The following is a 19,387-nucleotide window of genomic DNA, read 5'->3' on the forward strand; positions in this document are numbered from 1 at the left end:
ATTCCCGACCCACTGAGCGAGGCCAGGGATCAACCCCAAATCCTCATGGATACTAGTAGGATTCATTTCTGCTGTGCCACGAGGGGAACTCTGGTGGATATTAATTATTCTTCACTGGTTTTGATGGGTGTTTGAAGCAAAGAGCTGGGTGTAGATAGCAATAAAGACATGGGTGAATGCATTTCTAGATTCTTCTCACATTAAATGTGGATGTGTAAATGCAAAAGAGTCTAAACCTTAGTTAGGACTAATTTGTGTGATTTTCATTGTAATTTGGTGAAAGAGATTACTCTACTTGGGGGGGGGGGTCATGAGATTAAGGATAACTGAAGTAGAAGATACAGTTCTGGACCCTCATTACAGGCGGAATGGTGTTCTCCCCAGATTCATGCGTTGCCAGCCTAACCCCTAGAGCCTCAGAAGGAGACTGTATTGGAAGATAAGGTCTTTAAAGAAGTAATTAAGTTAAAATGGGAATGGTAAGGTGAGCCTTAAACCAAATATGTGGCACCTTAGATTTTAGCCTCAACAACAGTGAGCAAATAAACTTCGGTTGGTTAAAGCACCCAGTCTGTGGGATTCTGCTATGGCAGCTCTAGCAGGTGGATACTCCACCCATGTCAAGTAACAGACACAGAAGAGCAGACACACCAACGTGAACTCTGTACAGTATAAACAGGTGGAGGGAGCAGTGAGATTGAGAAATAAAGTGAGATTTGGGAAGTAAATAAACCAAGGCCTGAGAACTGAGTCTGGCACTGACTAGATGTATGACTTTGAACAAATCACTTACTTGATCTTCCTGAGTTTTAGATTTGTCCTTTATAAAATGAGTTCAAGAGTTCCTGCTGTGGTGCAGCAGGTTGAGTATCCAGCATCCAGCATTGTCTTGGCAGTGGCCTGGGTTCAATCCCTAGTGGGTTCAGGATTCAGCATTATTGCAGCTGTGGTGTTGGTCTCAGCTGTGGCTTGGATTTGATCCCTGGCCCGGGAACCTCCATATGCTGTGGGTGCTGCATAAAAAAAAAATCAAATGAATTCATTGTGAAGATCGTACAAGTACGAATGCTGAGACCTGAGGCTGGGAGGTGTCCCATAGCATCCACCTTCCTGCCTCTTCCTCTCCAGGGACCTGCTTTCTTGAAGGTGTTGTAGAGGTAGTGTTTGGATGCTGAGACCTGTCCAACAGAAGGACATCACAAACCACCTCTGGGTCTTAGTTTCTTGACTGCAAAGAAACGAGGGGATTGCATGGCATCGTTGGACTCCAACCCAAGGTCATTTTTTAAACCTCTAAAATGTTATGTTTTGAAGGGATTTCAGGAAATGGATGAGAAGGCAGGGAAGGATAGTGTGGATAGGCACAGTGGATACTGAAGTATACTCAAGTAATGAGAAAACAAGTACTGATGAGGTTAATTTGACTGTCTTGGAAATCTTCCTAGAATTAGATACAGGAACCAGTGGGAAGGGAGAAGAAGGAAGCTGGGGGTGGTTTCATTGGTTGAAAGAAAACCCAGAGATGGAAAACTATTACTGATGTTTTTCCAGTGAGATATGACTTTTGTGAAAGAACATGTAAGTGTGTGTAAGATGGATAGACACAGAAAGAGGAAGAAGGTAGAAATCCAGGGAAAAGCATAAGATATTTGGGCCTGGGGATTGTCGTGGAGATGGAAAAATGCCCAGTGAAGAAGACATGGCAGGAGTTCCTGTGGTGCCTCAGCAGGTTAAACGCCCAACATGGTGTCCGGGAGGATGCGAGTTTGATCCCTGGCCTTGCTCAGTGGGTTAAGGATCCGGCGTTGCTGTGAGATGCAGCATAGGGCACAGATCTGGCATCGCTGTGGCTGTGGTGTAGGCCAGCACCTGCAGCTCCGATTCAACCCGTAGCCCAGGAACTTCCATATGCCACAGGTGTGGCTGTAAAAAAGGAGAAAAAAAAGACAAAAAGAATGCATGGCAGAAATTACTAAGGGGTGGATGCGGCACAAGGACGAAGGACAAGAGGGCCCAAGTCAGTCAAAAGCAAGGTGGTCAACCAGGCTATTTAGCGGCAGCTGGTTTCTTTCTCTTCATAGACACCTGACTGGGTAAATGTTGCAGTGGAGAGGGCTGAGCTGACGGCCAGAAAGTACCAGGCTTCTCATTAATTTTCTTATGACTTAAAATAGAAGACCATTTTAGTCATAGGCAGAGTGACTCTGTATAGAAATGCAAATGAAGATTTTTTTCTTTCCAAATTGAAGATACATTGGGAAAATTTCCAGGTTGTTGTTATGAACTGATTCTGGGCTGAGAGGTCAGCAGAAAGCTACCAGTAGGTAACTCTCTATGGATCTGGTCCTCTTGGCCTCTTGTTGTCCAGGCTCTTTGGCTTTTGATCCAACTATTTACTCTACCAGACTAGGACTCTCCTAGTGTAAAGAGAACTTCATTCAAGACATCTACATGGTGGAGTTCCCGTTGTGGCTCAGCGGTAACGAACCTGACTCGTATCCCAGTGGAGGCCAGTTTGATCCCTGGCCTTGCTCATCGGGTTAAGGGTCTGGCATTGTGGTGAGCTGTGGTGTAGGTTGCAGACGTGGCTTGGATATTGTGTTGCTGTGTCTGTGGTGTAGGCCAGCAGCTGCAGCTCTGATTCTACCCCTAGCCTAGGAACTTCCATAAGCTGCATGTGTGGCTCGAAAAAGAAAAAAAAAAAAGATATTTTAATAGTTCTTTATTCTTTTCTTCATTCGTTCGATGTTTACTGATGTCCTAAGTGATGGGCTGAGAGTTGGGAAGAAAAGGGTAAGTGAGATGCCGACCCTCCCCTCAAGAAACTCCTGGTCCAAGGGCTGGCAGACATGGACATAGGCTCCTAAGACAAGGTGACTGTCACACAGCTGTCACACAGCTTCATTCAAAATCTGATGGGGACTTTTAAGAACGACTAAGGCTGTTGGGTTGCTCATCAACACTGCCTGACTGAAGCCGATAACTGTGTTTTGAAGGTGATCTGTATAACTGGTTGTTGCAGAGTCAACAGACAGGAAATAAAGGAACATGAGAAAGGAGAGAAAAAAGCACCCACTAAGTGCCGGACACTGCCTGGGTAAATTCACAGGAATTAGAATTAGAAGTGAGAATTCACTTCATTCTCACAAACACCCTGTGTCTTAGATTATATTCACTTAACAGAGGGTCCTAAATAATATTCACTTAACACTAGTTTCCCCCAAAGTCCCACCCAGCTAGCTGGAGGCAGAAGCGGGGTTTCCATCCATGTCCAGTGTCCTTCCCCCACGTGGCGCAGTTACAACTAAAGGAGATAAATAAAGCCCAGGTGAAAGAGGAAGTGCGAAAATTGGGTTTTGCTGCCTCTGTGAAACTGAGGGTGTGACTCAGAGATTTCTGACAGCAGGACCTCTGGTTTTAGTCAAGGCCTGTAAATACTTCAGTTAGTAGATTCAGGAGATTTTTAACTCCATGGCAGAAGCTTGCTATTTGCCAAAAACTGTGATAAGCATTTCTTTGTGCTGGTACGAGGATGGACCTGTGAGAGCAAGGTGACCTCTTCGGATGATTTACAAGAAAACCAGGCGGAGGGGGACCTCATTTATTTTGGAAGTTACCTGTACCATAAACTCACACATCCAGCACCCAGCAAGGAATCAGCAGATCGGTAAAACTCTGCGAATACTCAGATGTCATAAACTACAAAGAAGACATCTCAAGCGCCAAAGTTTTTCTCTTCTCAAAATGACCTTCAGTCTCTTCATTATTCCATATCTGGTTTCCAAATCTATTGGAGCACAGAAGAAATTCGTTATTGGGATTATTGACAACAGTGAGAATAATGTCTGATAAGAAAGAATTAGACGAAAAATAGAAGTCACTATAGAAGACCCAAAGATCTCAGCATCAATTCCAATTCAAAGACCCTCAGTGGGTCCTGGTGTTTACTTTTGCTGCACTTCCATGCGAGAAAGAATAGTTTGTGTTGATGCAGAGTCCTCAATATAAGACTAAACTAACTTCAGGACACTTTTCTAAGTACATGGGAGGTGTATAGGACATTTATGATAAGTTCAGTAGTCTAAAATAACTGACACGAAAAAAGCATCACTGCTTAAAAGGTAAGAAATCTGCCATCTGGAAAACTTACTAGTTATACAAAGTGATGCGTCTATCCTCAGAGGAGCTGGTGCCTTATCATTTAACTATGAACTCCACTTTCCAACCACAGCTTTCACGGGAGCAGGGGCAGGTGGCCCAGGGATAGTACCCTCCTATTGGCCCGAAAGAGAGAGAGAATAAAGTCCACCATTGCAGGGACCCACCAGGCTGCCTCCCCACCCACTTCCCATTGTGGTTGCAGTACGGAGCGCTGAGGGCGAGAGTAAACCTCTCTAGTCCATCCTGGCTCCCTCCCTCCCCTGATCTTCAATCAATGAACTTGGGAGGGAGGAGCAAAGACCCTTGCCCACGGCCTTCTTGGAGTGGTGTCACCACATGTACACTCTTTCCCCTCCAACACACACACACGCAAACACACACATTCCATCGTACCGGGTCCTAGCTGTGAATGTCACTAACTAAAAATAATGTTCAAGTGTGTGTTGAGCAATCATACTGGCAGCCTTTCGTTTTAGTTCCTTATTCTTGCCCTACTCCAGATGTGCTAAAAGTGCCACAGTGTCTGATAAAAATTTAAAAGAAACCTGACTCACAGAGGAAAAAAATAAAAGGAAGGGGCTTAGATAATTTGCAAAATAGGCAATGAGTCAGGACTGAATCAAATGCACTGCTTCTTAGTAGATGTTTTGTATGTTAAGTCAAATGCTTTTCCTCTCTCAGACACAGAAATGCTGACCCAAAATTTCACCCAGGCTGGTAAATGCCTTTTCAGAGGTTTTAAGTGCAGACCTAAGAAATAAATTTATCTCCGGAGGGTTGAGTATGACCTTATATTGTCAAAGGGACTAAAAGACCCATTCAGCTTCTAATGGTCCCTCTTCTTTAAAGAGGATGCCACTGTTCTCCAGTCAAGAGAAACCAGCATCCCTCCTCTTAGTATAGGTCTCAGTAAGGTATTTGCAAACATTCTGTAAAATGCTGCCTAAACAGGTTGTCCTTGACACAGATGTAACTTTTTTTTAACAGCACCGAACACTGTTGACAGTCTGAAGAAGCCTACGGACCCCTTTTCAGAACAGTGTTTTTAAATACATAGAACAAAATACAAAAGGTTGCAAAGCAACACAATACATACAAATGTAATTATCCCAACCTGGGCGATGTAGTAATACACGTGCTTCTTTGCTAATGCATTAAACAACCTTGCAGCAGTAAGTCTGGTGACATTGACATTTGGATGGTGATGAGAAACATAAATGACGTCTGAAGATAGCCACAAAACCCTACTGGAGAGGAGAATATCTGTGGTTTCTATGGGAGACAAAATCACAGATGCTGATAGCACTTCTGTGGCTTGTTGTCAGTATTTATGCTTGAAGGAAATGTTAAATTTCAGTTCGAGGTCGGTGAAAAGGAAGATATATTTTCACCATTTTAAGTGTATAGATTCCCTGAATTCTGTCCACAGAACCCCTGGAGAGTCTGTGACCCCCAAGATAAGGACTCCCGGAGCAAGAAAATCACTTCCATAGGATTGTGAGCATGGTTGACATAGTTCTTCAAATAAATATTTGTATATAATTCTCAATGCAGTTATGAACATTTGTATTTTTAATTCTCGAATGGAAAAGTCATTCATCCATTCATTCATATTCTTACTTATAACCTGCCTTGTTTTTGAAAGGATCTGAGGCAACTTGCATACATGCATAGAGCACAATATAGTAAGGTTACAAGTAAGTGGATGAGAAAAAAGAAAGGAAAGAGAAAATTAGCATGAGAAGTAACAGATGTCTTAGAGGGAAGTTCATATACAAAGTATACATGGGAAGGTTCTAGACCTTTATTAGAGTACAAGGACAGATTTGATTCTAAGTTTAACATTCAGGACAAAGAGGAAGAAACAGTTAGTTACAGATTCATGATCATGGCTCCCGAGATGCCCAACTCTTTCTCGACGGAAACTGGGGAGAAAAGTTTTCCATAGGCCCTGCTTCATCTGAGTCTGCTTGAGCTGCTGTAGCAACATATCGTAGACTGGGAGGCTTAAACAACTGACACGTTTTTCTCAGTTCTGGAGGCTTCGATATCCCAGAGCAAGGTGCTGATGTGGCTGGCTTCTGGTGAGGGCTCTCGTCCTGGCTTACAGGTGGCTACCTTCTTGCCATGGCCTCACGGTGTGGAAAGAGAAGGATTTCTTTCTTTTCTCCTCCCTATGGGCACTCACTAATTCCTCTTGAGGCTCCCCCCCGCCCCATCTCCATCTCATGCCGATGAAAGGCCCATCTCCAAATACATTTACGTTGCAGGTTAGGCCTTCGATCTCTGAATTTTGGGGGGCGACACTTCAGTCGATAGCAATGACACACTGAGGAATGAAATTATGAGTACTTTTGCAAACATCCTTTGTTTTATTGGGATATCTCTCATACTTTGTATAAATTAATGATATGTTTCTACTGGCGTAGCTTAATATAGAAATGGATTTTAAACAATCTAATATAATTTTTTTAACCTTTTGAAGGTAGAAAGTATTATCATTTATTTTTATTTATTTGCTTTCAGTACCACCTCCATGGAGGCACTTATTCTTTTTTTTTTTTTTTTTTTTTTTTTTGGTCTTTTCTAGGGCCACACCCGTGGCATATGGAGGTTCCCAGGCTAGGGGTCTAATCGGAGCTGTAGCTGCCAGCCTACGCCAGAGCCACAGCAACGCCAGATCTGAGCCATGTCTGCAACCTACACCACAGCTCACGGCAATGCTGGATCCTTGACCCACTGAGCGAGGCCAGGGATCGAACCCGCAACCTCATGGTTCCTAGTTGGATCGGTTTCCTCTGCGGAGGCACTTATTCTTGAAATGCAGATTAGTGATTATTAATTTTTACATGTCATGGACTGATTTGAGACTCTGACTTGAAAGATATAAATGCAGACACACGTTAAATTCTCCCTACAATTTCAGGGAATCACAGACCTCCAAAAGTCCCAGCACTCTTAAGAGTAAATAACTCTGCAATATCATGTAACAGATATGCTTTTAAACATATTATATCAATATTGTTTACTGTAACTGAGCATTTGACAGAGATTGAGAACAAGCCAGTTGGATTTGATGCTCTTGGCGAACATGGGAATGCTTGTCTGTGCTCTGGATTAAACAAACACTGTAATAACTTGGAGGACAGGAAAGCGTAGGCATATTTAACAGTGCTGATCTTTCAAGGCGGGAGCGATGCCTGGGGTTATACAGCCTCAACTCCTGTGCCCAAGACTCTCGTGACCCTTGGAGACCACCACCAATTCGTGGTCCCTAAGTATGGACATAGTTCGAAACTCTCCCTTTTACCATCCTACCTCATCCTCTGCCACAGCCTGGCTGAGGCCAAGCTGGAATGAGAGAAATTGGAGATAAACAGGAGAGATCCAGATTTTGTAAGGCCTTAAGCTCATACAACTTTGAGGGTCTTTTTTAGGAAATATAGAAACGTACAAAGAGAAAGTTGTAAGAAACTCAATATTTAAACTACATGACAGAAACGACAATAAATTTCACATTCGAAAAAGCTGCCAAAATACCAGAAACAGCACTTTGTTCAGAAAAATGAGATAATAAAAAAACAAACTGCCCGACATATCTCTTAAATGCTTTTTAACAGCAAGTGTTTTTGGTTGCCTCTTCATATGATAATGATTTTATAATGTCATTTTTCTCTAGAGCACATAGGACAATCCAGTCTGTTCTGTAGCATAAGTTGATCAAATTGTTTTTCATTTTCATTGATTGTTCAAAAAAACTTCTTCTTACCTCACATTTTATTTCTTGTAATGTATAATTGTAGGGTTTCTCCCTCATGTTTCAACTGTGAGTTTTAAAATTTTGAAGGATTTTCCCCAAACTTGCTTCTGGTGCTCATTGGAAACTCTGTTTCTCTCCATTATCCATAGACGCAGGGCAACAGAGGACCTGCTTATACTGTGATGTGACCTCTGGTCCTGAGTGAGCAGATCATTGTGCCAGGTAAATGGGCCAGTGGGAAGTAGAGGGTTACTGGAAGTTATGTCACACTTGAACAGCTAGCAAAAACCGGACTGGACAAAAAAGAGATTGCAAGACCATATCGATATATCCCATTAACCCCAAAGTATGTCCCTCTCTATAGGCCTGCTTTCAGAACTCACAAGTCACAGCCCACCTTTGTGAGAGTTTTTTTGCTTTCCTCTCTCCCAGTTTATTCCAAGGGCTGCCTCCAGGTGCTTCAGCCACAGAGCATCTTTGCAGCATCTCTATAGAGCCTTCCGGTAAGATTCCTTAGCATTCAGGCTCAAGAGAGCAAGGCCAAGACAGAAGGAGAAGCAGAAACTTTCCTACCACATCTCAGAGTCCAAATGTTTCTAAGATTGTAGACGTGGGGAAGGTGTGCCCTCTCTGGGAAGATCTCATTCCCCAGGCAGGGATGTGGTCTTACCATAGGCCCCATTAGGGCAAATTACTCAGAACACACCAGCCTAAGATCAGAGTGGGAAAAAGTCACTTGGAACAATACGGGATCTATTTCGATTCACAGAGGACTGGGTGTTTAAAGCATATGGCTTTAAACAAAGTCAAATGGCTTCGATGATTTTTAAAACAATTTTTAAGGGCCCTACCTGCAGCATATGGAAGTTCCCGGGGTAGGGGTTGAATCAGAGGTGCAGCTGCCGGCCTACACCCCAGCCACAGCATCGCCAGATCGGAGCTGCATCTGTGATGTGCACTGCAGATTGCAGCAATGCTGGATCCTTAACCCACTGAGTGGGACCAGGGATTGAACTTGCATCCTCATGCATACTAGTCCAGTTCTTAGCCCGATGAGCCGCAACAGGAACCCCAGCTTCCGTGATTTTAACCCGGAATATCCAAACCTGATAGAACCACATGCTCATGTCCACTATAAAACTCTTACGACCCCACACATGGAGTATTTTGACTGATGGATATAATTTTCTGGTGAATGCCCCAAGATAACTGACTAGAAAACAGATGTTTTGATAATTGACTGATCTAAGCTATTTTATAGATATATTGACTATAAACAGGGTAAATGAGAAGCTAAACTGAACAAAGATGATTATGTTGGGTTTAGAATAGTTAATTTGTGGCCTTCTTGCCAGGGGTCAGGTAGCAAGGCAACGTCCCCACTTCTAGATTGCAACAATAAAAGCTATCATTTCTGAATACAGGACTTCTTATTTTATTACCTATAGAAGGGGAATGTTGATTTTATCCAAGAGAAGAGTAAGTGGCAAAGGCCTGAAGTGTCTGCCACTTCAAAGCCTGTGGGAAGGACCATATTTAAGTTTTTGACTTTGTATTTTGCAGGGAGTATCCACTTTGCTTGTTTCAAAAAAGCAAGCCCCTTTCCTCAATACCTATGTTCAAATAAGTTGAAAATAAATATTTTCGGAGACTCAGTTGAAGAAAAGCAACAGGAACGCTCTCATGTTTAACCTAAGGTATTCTCTGCTTTGCATTTTCTCCACAGAGAGGCCAAATCTGCCTTTTACTTTTTAACAGAAATGCAAAGGAGCTGTCCTTTCCTTCTGGGAGGGAGCCCAAAACACCAGCAATTTTAGTGGGTTGAATGCCCTCCCCATGCATGGTGGCTTAGAAAATGGGCAGTGAGGTAGAAGACCAGAAGCAGTAATCCATCTGCATTGGCTTTAATAGATTTATAACAGTTCGAGAATTGGCTTTTCGTTGTTTAGTGTCATAATCCAACTATGAATTTTATAAATTATTCAGAATAGAATCCCTGAATTTTGGAAAAATACATTAGAATAGCATAGATTCACAATTTTCAAAAGAATTTGGAGCTCTTTCTCTGAAGGCAAGTATGGGCTGCAGTTCAAGGTGAAACCAGTAAGTGTGGACTTGCCCACCTCCGCCAGGCTCTCCGCATTCTCCCTCGTGTCTTCTCCCACCTGCGCCAACCCTGACTGCTGTTGGGCATCGCACAGGTATCCAGTTCATGAAGCACTCATGGACGGACGGATTGTTCAAGTCTTAGGATGCAAACCACTGACAATAGCATTTTAAGGCATGAATGATTCACGATCTTCCTACGAAGGAAATAGCAGTGTTTGCTGAGAGCTTCTGGGGTTGAATCCTGCAATAGACAGAAACACTGGCGTCCTTTCTTCCTTTGATTACACGTGTGTGTGTTTGTGAGATGCTGATGCTGGCGACCTTGATAGGAATTACTCATTTTCTACTGAAAAGAGAAGAGATCTTTAACAGGTCTTCCTGCTTTAAAGGAAGGTTGCTATTTATTTCTCTTGCTTTCTTTGGGTCTGCATCATTTTTTCAGTTGAATGAACTATGCAAGGCTGTTTCTGGCATAAACAAATGAAAATGTCCTCTTGATTGGAGAAGATGTAATTGATGATAATAACTTAGGAAGTGTTTGGGAAGTTGAAGTTCAGCTGTTGCCTTAAATTTAGTTTGTTCTTGTTAAGGTGTTCCCTACAAACCAACTCTTCAGAGACATTTTGGGGATGATTAGAGAAATTGTTAAATCAAGGTGGTATGTATATGAAATATCATTGCAATGTATTTTCTAATATGTTGTCAGATTTTTTTCTAAGAATATTTTTATGGTTCTATAAATCTGAGCCAGATGATTCCAAATCCTTTGTTTCCAGATAAATTTTGACTTGAGCAATCTTTGCTTTCTGTCATTTATGTAGCTTTTTTTTTTTTTTTCCTAAAAGAACCCAAGAACATTAAACAATGAAATATTTGAGATGGCAACATTGAGCCTTATAAGTTACTGGTTTTAATCTCTCTCTTTCTCTCTCTCTCTTTTTTTTTTTTTGCTTTTTAGAGTCACTCCTGTGTCATATGGAAGTCCCCAGGCTAGGGGTTGAATCAGAGCTGCAGCTGCCAGCTTACGCCACAGTCACAGCAAAGCGGGATGTGAGCCAAGTCTGTGACCTACACCACAGCTCACGGCAATGCTGAATCCTTAACCCCCTGAGCGAGGCCAGGGATCGAACCCGCATCCTCATGGACACTAGTTGGGGTTGTTACCACTGAGCCACAACAGGAACTTCCTGGTTTTGCTCTCAAAGCTTCTGAGCCTTATGTGCTTGTTTCAAACAGGGAAAATGTACATGTGGACTTACATGTGATTCTGCGCCCTAGGACCTCCTGCTCAGCAGCGGAGATAAAAGCATTCTCTCCAGACCATTACTGCTCATTAGGGTGCTGTCCAAAATCTCACACATGCCTGATAGAGTAAGTGGAATGTCAGGGCCTCCACTGTGATTCAAGGACCTACATGTGACTTGTCAAGGAGCTCAAATAAGAGCTGTAATCTCCCTTTGTGCAGAGCTCTAAGCTTAGGCTTTGTAGATACAAAGCTGTATATATAGAACACCCCCGGTTTCATTACAGATTTTCCAAATGAGTAGAATGGAGCAGGAATACCCAAGCTAAGAGGCGGGTATCTCTGGATTTGGGGTGATTTTTCTTTTAGTGACTTTTTTCTTTTGCATTTTAAAGTTGAAAACAAGGCAAATATGTATTTTTTAATATCCAAAACTTCAACTTCTAAAAAGTGGAATAGATGCTGTAGTTATTAGCTGAGTGCCAACCTTGGAGTCAGGACGTGGTGAGCAAGGGTCCAGCACTCAAGAGGAGGCACCACGTGCCTATCAACTCTGGGTTTAAAAATATGCTCGTGGTGGGGGTGATGTATCAGGAGTCTGCGCCATGCCAGAAGGATGAAACAAGTAGAAAGGCAGTGACTTTAGACTAGTAGGAAAGGGAAGGGGAAAACTTCTCGTATAATTTGCATTGGCATCCGCATCCCATCCGTCCCTCTCTCCTGCTATCAGGAGGTGGGTGGGAGGTGGGTAGGAGGGCCCTGGAAGCTTCTTCTACTTTACCAGTCCTTCCTCTTAACTCAAAAGCACTGACGCTGATATTCAAGAATCACCACTTTGGGAGTTCCCATCATGGCTCAGTGGAAACGAATCTGACTAGTATCTGTGAGGACGCAAGTTCGATCCCTGGCCTTGCTCAGTGGGTTGAGGATCCAGTGGTGCTGTGAGCTGTAGTGTAGGTCGTTGATGCAGCTCAGATCTGGCATTGCTGTGGCTGTGGTGTAGGCCAGTTGCTCCAGCTCCCATTCGACCCCTAGCCTGGGCACCTCCATATGCCATGGGTGTGGCCCTAAAAAGGAAAAAAAAAAAGAATCACCGTTTTATGTGGAATACATATTTCGTTCAGGGTCAGGGGAGGTACAGAAGTAGAGTCCCTGTAGGTGCAGGAAGTTGACACGAATGAAACCCATACACATGGGCGTTTCTGGGGAGTGTGATGGAGCTTCCAGGTGGGCAAACATGGGGAAAAGAAGGGACAGCGGCCTCCGGGAGAAGCAGAACAGGGAATGATGAAGCTGGGAAGGGCCCGGGTGTTTGCCTGCCTTCTTCACACCCTCTTCTGCCGCTGCTCCTTCCCCAGCCGCCGAGCGGGCCCCCCCTGCTGCCCTCTGGCTGATCAAGGTCCCTGCAGTAACGCACCAGCCAAACTGCTCTCCTCCCGTTGGTCTTTCCTTTCTCCCCCGGCCTCCTTTCGTTCTCATCAAATGTACATAGAATTCACAGCATATTAAGAGCCAAAGCATAGACGTGTTTGAGGCATAAACTTTACCTCCTTCGTGTAGCTGATGATTCGGAAGAGTCTCTTGAACTGTGTCAGGATGAGGGACCGACAGCACACCTGGGAGTCAGGCAGCAGCCACCCCATGGCGATTATGCAGGTACGTGTCACAGCCGGGACTCTCCTGGCTGGCAGAGGCTCTTGGTGATCAGCCCAGTGGAGTCAGAGGCCTGACGAGGTGCCCTGCTTGGGGTGCAAGAGGCTGGGGCAAGAGGGGCTAAACTTATCTGCCTTTGTGGTTTAGACAGGCCAGACTTGCCTGATGGGTGGAAGTCTTTGAGAAGGGGCTGGACGACCTCTGAACCGGAGATGAGGGAAGTCGGGCCGCATGGGAGGAGGCGGGGCTCTAGGTACAGAGGGCACTGACCCAGTTCTCTCTGTTCTCTGCCTCTTCCCACACAATTCCTCTGCGAGGGTGTCTGTGGGTTCCAGAGGGAGAGAAATATGGTCAAAGGGAAGCAGAGGTCGCTGTGGAGCCTCCTCATAGTAATACGGATGGGAAACAGGTGTCTGTGAAGGGCGGGGCTAGAGGCGGTTGGGCACAGGCGGGGTGGGCAGTGTCCACACAGCAGAGCGCTCCAGCCAGAGCTGTGAACTTGAGGGCCGTCATCATGTTCATCTGTAAAATGGGAATAAAGAAAGCACCAGCTTCCCAGAGTTGTGAAAACTAGATGCTTGATACACGTACTGCATTTAGCACATGCCAGCAAACACTTAGTGATAAGCGGAGCTTAACAAATGTGGGCTATTGTTATTTTCATCGTTGTCTTTTGTGAGATTCCCTTCTCTCTGCTTACCTTCTACTTATTTTCACGTGGTTGTGTAGTGACTTTACTTCTGGCCCTGTTTTTGTTTCTAATCAGAGAAGCTGCTTCTCAGGATGTAACTGAAAAGGGTTAGATCAATAAACCTTAAGTAGATTGAACTTGAGCAAAGTTTTACAAAATAATCGTGGCAGCAAAAATTTCCATTTTTTTTTTTTTACCGAATAAAAAAAAGTTAGGCACTAATGTCATTTTTTTGCTCTAAGAAGTTTTTGAGAATAACTAATAATACTTGGTAGAGGTTAATGTAGTATTGAAAGTAGTAATTTTAACAGTTTTGAACTCACTTTCAAAGACATAATTGGAATAATTTTCAATAGACATCAGTCTTTATTTCTTAGGAAATTACAATGATTAAATTAACTGCAGGCAGCCTCTCATTGTTATTTGAAGACAATAGGAGTCTGTTGAGGATTGGTGGGGAAAAATGAATGATACATGTTCTATTAAAGACTTCACTGAAACATTTTTCATCACTCTGTCTAGCTACAATGTATGTCTTCAAAGCGTAGTTATCAAATGCAGCTTTCTCTACTGTATTTGGCCTAGAAAACGAATTCAAATGAATAAGAATGTTTTTCTTAGGGCTAAGATATAGATTTTTCTTTTGAGAATGTGCATTATATGCCAATTCAAAAGAAAATGATGTTACACCTGTAGAATTCTGTGAACATGGAACAAAGAATTTTGTTCCTTCTTGGGGTATTTTCTGCTTCCTTATGAAATCGAGCACTGGACAAGGGCAATAATGTCACATTCATTATTCATTTGAAATAACTCTTTTCCTTTGAAATGAGATATTCAAGTCATTGAGTGTTAGACAAATTGTGCATAGATGGAAGAGTAAGTGGATCTTGATCTGTTATCTCAGCATGAGGCTTTCTGGAGGTGGTAAAGTGGTGTTTATCACAGAAAACATCACCAAGTTTCCTCAAGACCTTCCTAAACTCAAAATGATTTAGTTAGTACATCTGAAACTGAATACCACCCAGATAAGCATCTGCAGTCACATTTACCTAGACATGGGTGGTAATGCTTTTTAAATTTCAATATTACTATAAAAGTTGTCTGGCTTTTACCTCCATGAGTGCTCTTGACTCATAGGATGGAAAAACCTGTTTGTGCCCTTTCTGGCTGGAATGCCTACTTAGAGATTCATTTTGCTGGCTGTGAACAAGTTATATACACCAATAGCCCAGCTTTTCTTGACTTGGCCCTCAACTAAACAACACCAGGATTTGGAGGTCCAACAATAAAAGAGAAAAATATAAAAAGTAATTTAAAATACCAGGATTTCCCGTGTGGGGCAGTGGTTAATGAATCTGACGAGGAACAATGAGGTTGCGGGTTCGATCCCTGGCCTTGCTCGGTGGGTTAAGAATCCGGCGTTGCCGTGAGCTGTGGTGTAGGTCGCAGACACGGCTTGGATCCTGAGTTGCTGTGGCTCTGGCGTAGGCTGGTGGCTACAGCTCTGATTAGACCCCTAGCCTGGGAACCTCCATGTGCCACGGAAATGGCAAAAAAGACAAAAACAAAAAACAAAACAAAACAAAAAAAAAAACAAACCAAGAAGTTCTTGAACAGATGCTGATTACTACAATGTGAAACAGTGCTGTTTTCACTGCTTTGGGAAGTAGAAAGAAATAACATAAAATCTTGTTTTAGAGGGAAAGAAAGAGCTGGCTTGTTAGGTACACTAAATGCAAAGACAAACATGAACAGAAGCCAATGACTCGGCATCCAACACGGCTAACATCCATCTACTTTACATTGTTTCCGGTCAACTATTATCATTTCAAATCGTTATAGTCGGAAAATGTTTAAAACAATATCACATTACCTTGTAATTTAATATAACAAAACTAGAACTTTAAGCCGCAAAGTGTGAACAATGTGGAACACAGGTTGTAGAAGAGGGAAAAAAAAAAAAAAAAGATGTCTCGATGTATTTGACGTGAAAATAGAGGTCTTCTTAATGTAGTGTGAAGTTTATAGTATTTCTATATCTTATCTTGGCCACAGAAATAGTCTTATTGGTTATATAAACTTGGATAAATTTCCACCCCCCCAAAAAAGATGATTAAAAATGCCTAACTCATGGGGTTGTTGTGCAAACTGAATAAATTAATCTAAGTAAGTCAAAGCATTTTATAAATTGCAACTGTAACAAAAATTTGCTTTATAAGAAGCAATCTTTAAATGTTACTGAGATAAAAAAAAAATTAATCCAACCTTTCTTGTTTTTCTAAAGTATAAAAATAAAGCAATTCAATTTCACATTTGTACTTCCACCAAAAACGTTTAACCTGAGTCTAATTGTGAGGGAACAGTTAGACAAATCCTCTTTGAGGATATTATGCAAAACAATTGGACTGGACTCTATAGAAGTGTCGATCACTAATAACAAAAGGAACTATATAATATGATAATGCAATGATGATCTTTGATTGGGTCCAGATCCTGGATTTAAAATAAAATAGAATAGCTCTCCATCCTGAAGAGAACATTACTGGGACAATTGGGGGAATTTGAACTGCATATTACATAATTATACTCTATCATTCAAAATTTCCTAAGTGTGGTCATTATTATGTCATTATGATAAGATATTTGTTCTTAGGAGGTACATGCTAAACTAGATAAGGCTGAAACATCTTTTTGTCTACAAGCAATTTCCAAATGGTTTGGTAAAGTGTGTATATATACAGAAGAGAGATTAAAGTGATTGTGGCAAAATGGTAATATTTTGGGAATCTAGATGAAGGCTATGAAGGTGTTCATTGTTAACTACTATGTTTTTTTCCCCACTAGTGGTATTTGGGAGTTCCTTGGCCAGGGATCAAGTCCATCCGAGCTGCAGCAATGCCAGAGGAAGAGCCTCATACATTGCTGGTAGGAATATACAAGGGTACAGCTAATTGGGACAACAGTTTAGTGGGTTGTTAAAAACAGTAACATCAAAACCAGCTAAACAATAGGCTTGCTGTACAGTGCAGCAATCATGCTTACTATTTACCCAAAGAGCTGAAAATTTATGTTCACACAAAAATCTGCACATGGACATTTATAGCAGCTTTATTCATAAAATTGCCAAAACTTGGAATCAATCAAGGCGTCCTTCCACAGGTAAAAGGATAAACAAGCTGTGGTATATTCAAACAACGGAATATTATTTAGTGCTAAAAGAAATTAGCTATCAAGCCACGATAAGATATGGAGGAAATTTTAATTCATAATTACTAGATGAAAGAGGCCAATAGGAAAAGGCAAAATTACAGAGCCAATTAAAAAAGATTACTGATGGCCAGGGGTGGGGTGAGTGTGGAGAGATGCATACTCAGAGCATTAAGGATTTTAGAGAAATGAAAACAGTATGTATGATAGTATAATGATAGAGGTGTCATCTGTTCATACTCATAGACTGTACAACAACAAGAGCCAACCCTAAGGTAAGCTATGAACTTTGGGTAATTATAACCTGTAAGTGTAGGTTCACCCTTGATGAAAAGTGTACATTGTGGGAGTTCCTGCTGTGGTGGAGCCGGTGAAGGATACAACATTTTCTCTGCAGTGGCTTGGGTCACTGGGGAGGCAAGATTTGATCTCTGGCCAGGAGCAGTGGCTTAAGGATCTGCATTGCCACAGCTGTGGTGTAGATTGCAGCTGCAGCTTGGATTGCATCAGTGGCTGGGGAACTTCCATATGCCATGGATGCAGCTCCCCCCCAAAAAAAAGTACCATTGTGGTCAGTGATGTTGATAGTGTAGGAAGCTTTGCATGTGTGTTGGTAGCAAGTATATGGAACACCTCTGTGACGTCTCTGTACTCTCAGTTTTATTGTAAATATAAAACTGCTTTCAAAGAAACAGTTTCTTAAACAAAGAATCTTTATTTTAAAACATTTGTGTTTAGGGAATACGTGGGATTACTATTACTAATATGAAATATTTTCCTCCGGCAATATTCCAGGAAAACGAACAAAAGTTCTAAATCCAAGTGCACATCTCTCAGGGTATTTACAAGCAAAGCAAAGTATATAAAAGAGATAAACAACAGGGACCTACTTAGGGAACTATAGTCAATATCTTGTAATAACTTAAAATGGAAAAGAATCTGTAGAAGAATATATGTATAATATACATGTGAATCACTTTGCTGGACACCTGAAACATTGTAAATCAACGATACTTCAACAAAAAAATAAAAAATAAAAAGGTAAAGTAAAAAATGTATCTTTAGGAGTGTTTAAGAGATTGGAATATCATTTTCATTTTATCTTTTAGCAAATGTTCAATTTGGGGGGATCTCAGTTTGATGATTTCCTACTAGCTTACTACCGAGGTTTCCTTATTTTCTATGAGCTAGAACTTTCTGTCTCATTGTCCAGGAGAGACACTAGGTAATTATTGCCATTCACAAGTTACTATATTGTTACCTCTTCCTGGGGTTGATGGGGTAGGTTTCTGACCTCCTCCCAGGCAACGAAATTCACGCAGAAGTCTGATGACCTCTTTCTTGTCTTTTTCTCGTACAGCTCAGGAGCAACAGAACCAGAACGAGGAAACTCACAGCTTTTTGGTATGTAATTGAGAACTCTTCAAAACTAATTCTTTCTTTGAATGATATTTATGATCTAAAGGGCCTGGACTCTACTTTGTTATTCTAATTTGTGAACCAAATTATATTAGCTTAGGTGTATTTATCCCTAAGCTTGGATTAATGCAGAGAGAAGGTAATAGCATTAATAAATAACCAACTATATTTAGTCCTTCAGATTTCCCTCGAAAGTGGATTATTAATGGAGATTACCTTTTAGTGGGAGAGCTGCTCAGTAAAGCAGTTAGTTTATTTACAGAACTGTCTGTTTTGACCCCTAGTGGTCAGGAACATACCATAACTATCAACATACCATAGAACTCTAATTATGTGAAGAATCTATTTTATAAGAAACTATGGGTTTGGATGCCCACATATAAATTGAAAGTTCTAGAAATGAGGCATTTATGAACCTAAATTTACTAATGACTATAATAAGCTAGTTACATTTAATAAATATCATGTGAAAGTAAAACAGTCTTAAGATGCTTTCATCTTTAAAATTCACCCCTCTTAGTCTAGGTAAGACTGAAGTTCTATAAATAGGTGTGTAATTATTCTCAGTATTCCTTTAATTTCCTATTTATAAAATGATTTAAAAAGATTATGTCTTAGTTCCTGACTGGGACACCCATATCTTGTTTAGTTTAACTCTTTTTTTTTTTTTTTCCCAGCTTGCTGCAGAATACAAGGGAAGCATTCTTTTCACAGTTATCACTCAAGAATTCATCCTTTTGTGATTCCATGGATATAACTGAAATTCTGGTAATTTTTCAGAAAACATTAATATATTAATTTAAGCACTCCTATTTATGTATGAGCCAAAAAACAATAGTAATAATAACCACTTTTCGCCCCAGTGTGTCCTTTGACCACTTTCAATTATCTTGCAGCTGACTCGTAACCTGTTGAATCACCGTCATCCTTTCTGAGGACCACTGGCCTTCTCTTTTTCTTTCTGTAGTTGTTAAAACCCAGTGTCCTGGTTGTCCAACTTACTGAAGCACAAAAATTACTTTTGTTGCCTTCTTCGGTGTTCAGATGTTTTCAAATATATAAATTACTATTGTTCCAACATGTGTGTACTAAAGATTTTCATTTACTGATGTGGTGGATTATATAACTCAGCCAATAAGAT

At 41.4% G+C, this 19,387-nt stretch overlaps 1 protein-coding gene across 1 annotated transcript in view; it reads left to right on the top strand.

Annotated features, from left to right (window-relative positions):
* Positions 1 to 19,387, top strand: part of IPCEF1 (interaction protein for cytohesin exchange factors 1) — a 162,160-nt gene that overhangs the window by 32,225 nt on the left and 110,548 nt on the right. Inside the window, 2 exon segments of the mRNA NM_001445178.1 lie at positions 18,188 to 18,231; positions 18,924 to 19,014. The gene's annotated coding sequence lies outside the window, so the exon portion shown is untranslated.

This window comes from Sus scrofa, chromosome 1 (assembly GCF_054392235.1).
Source record: "Sus scrofa isolate SSC_HxYL_T2T_F1_AM1 chromosome 1, Sscrofa_HxYL_maternal_Yorkshire_Landrace_v2.0, whole genome shotgun sequence".
Taxonomy (NCBI): domain Eukaryota; kingdom Metazoa; phylum Chordata; class Mammalia; order Artiodactyla; family Suidae; genus Sus; species Sus scrofa.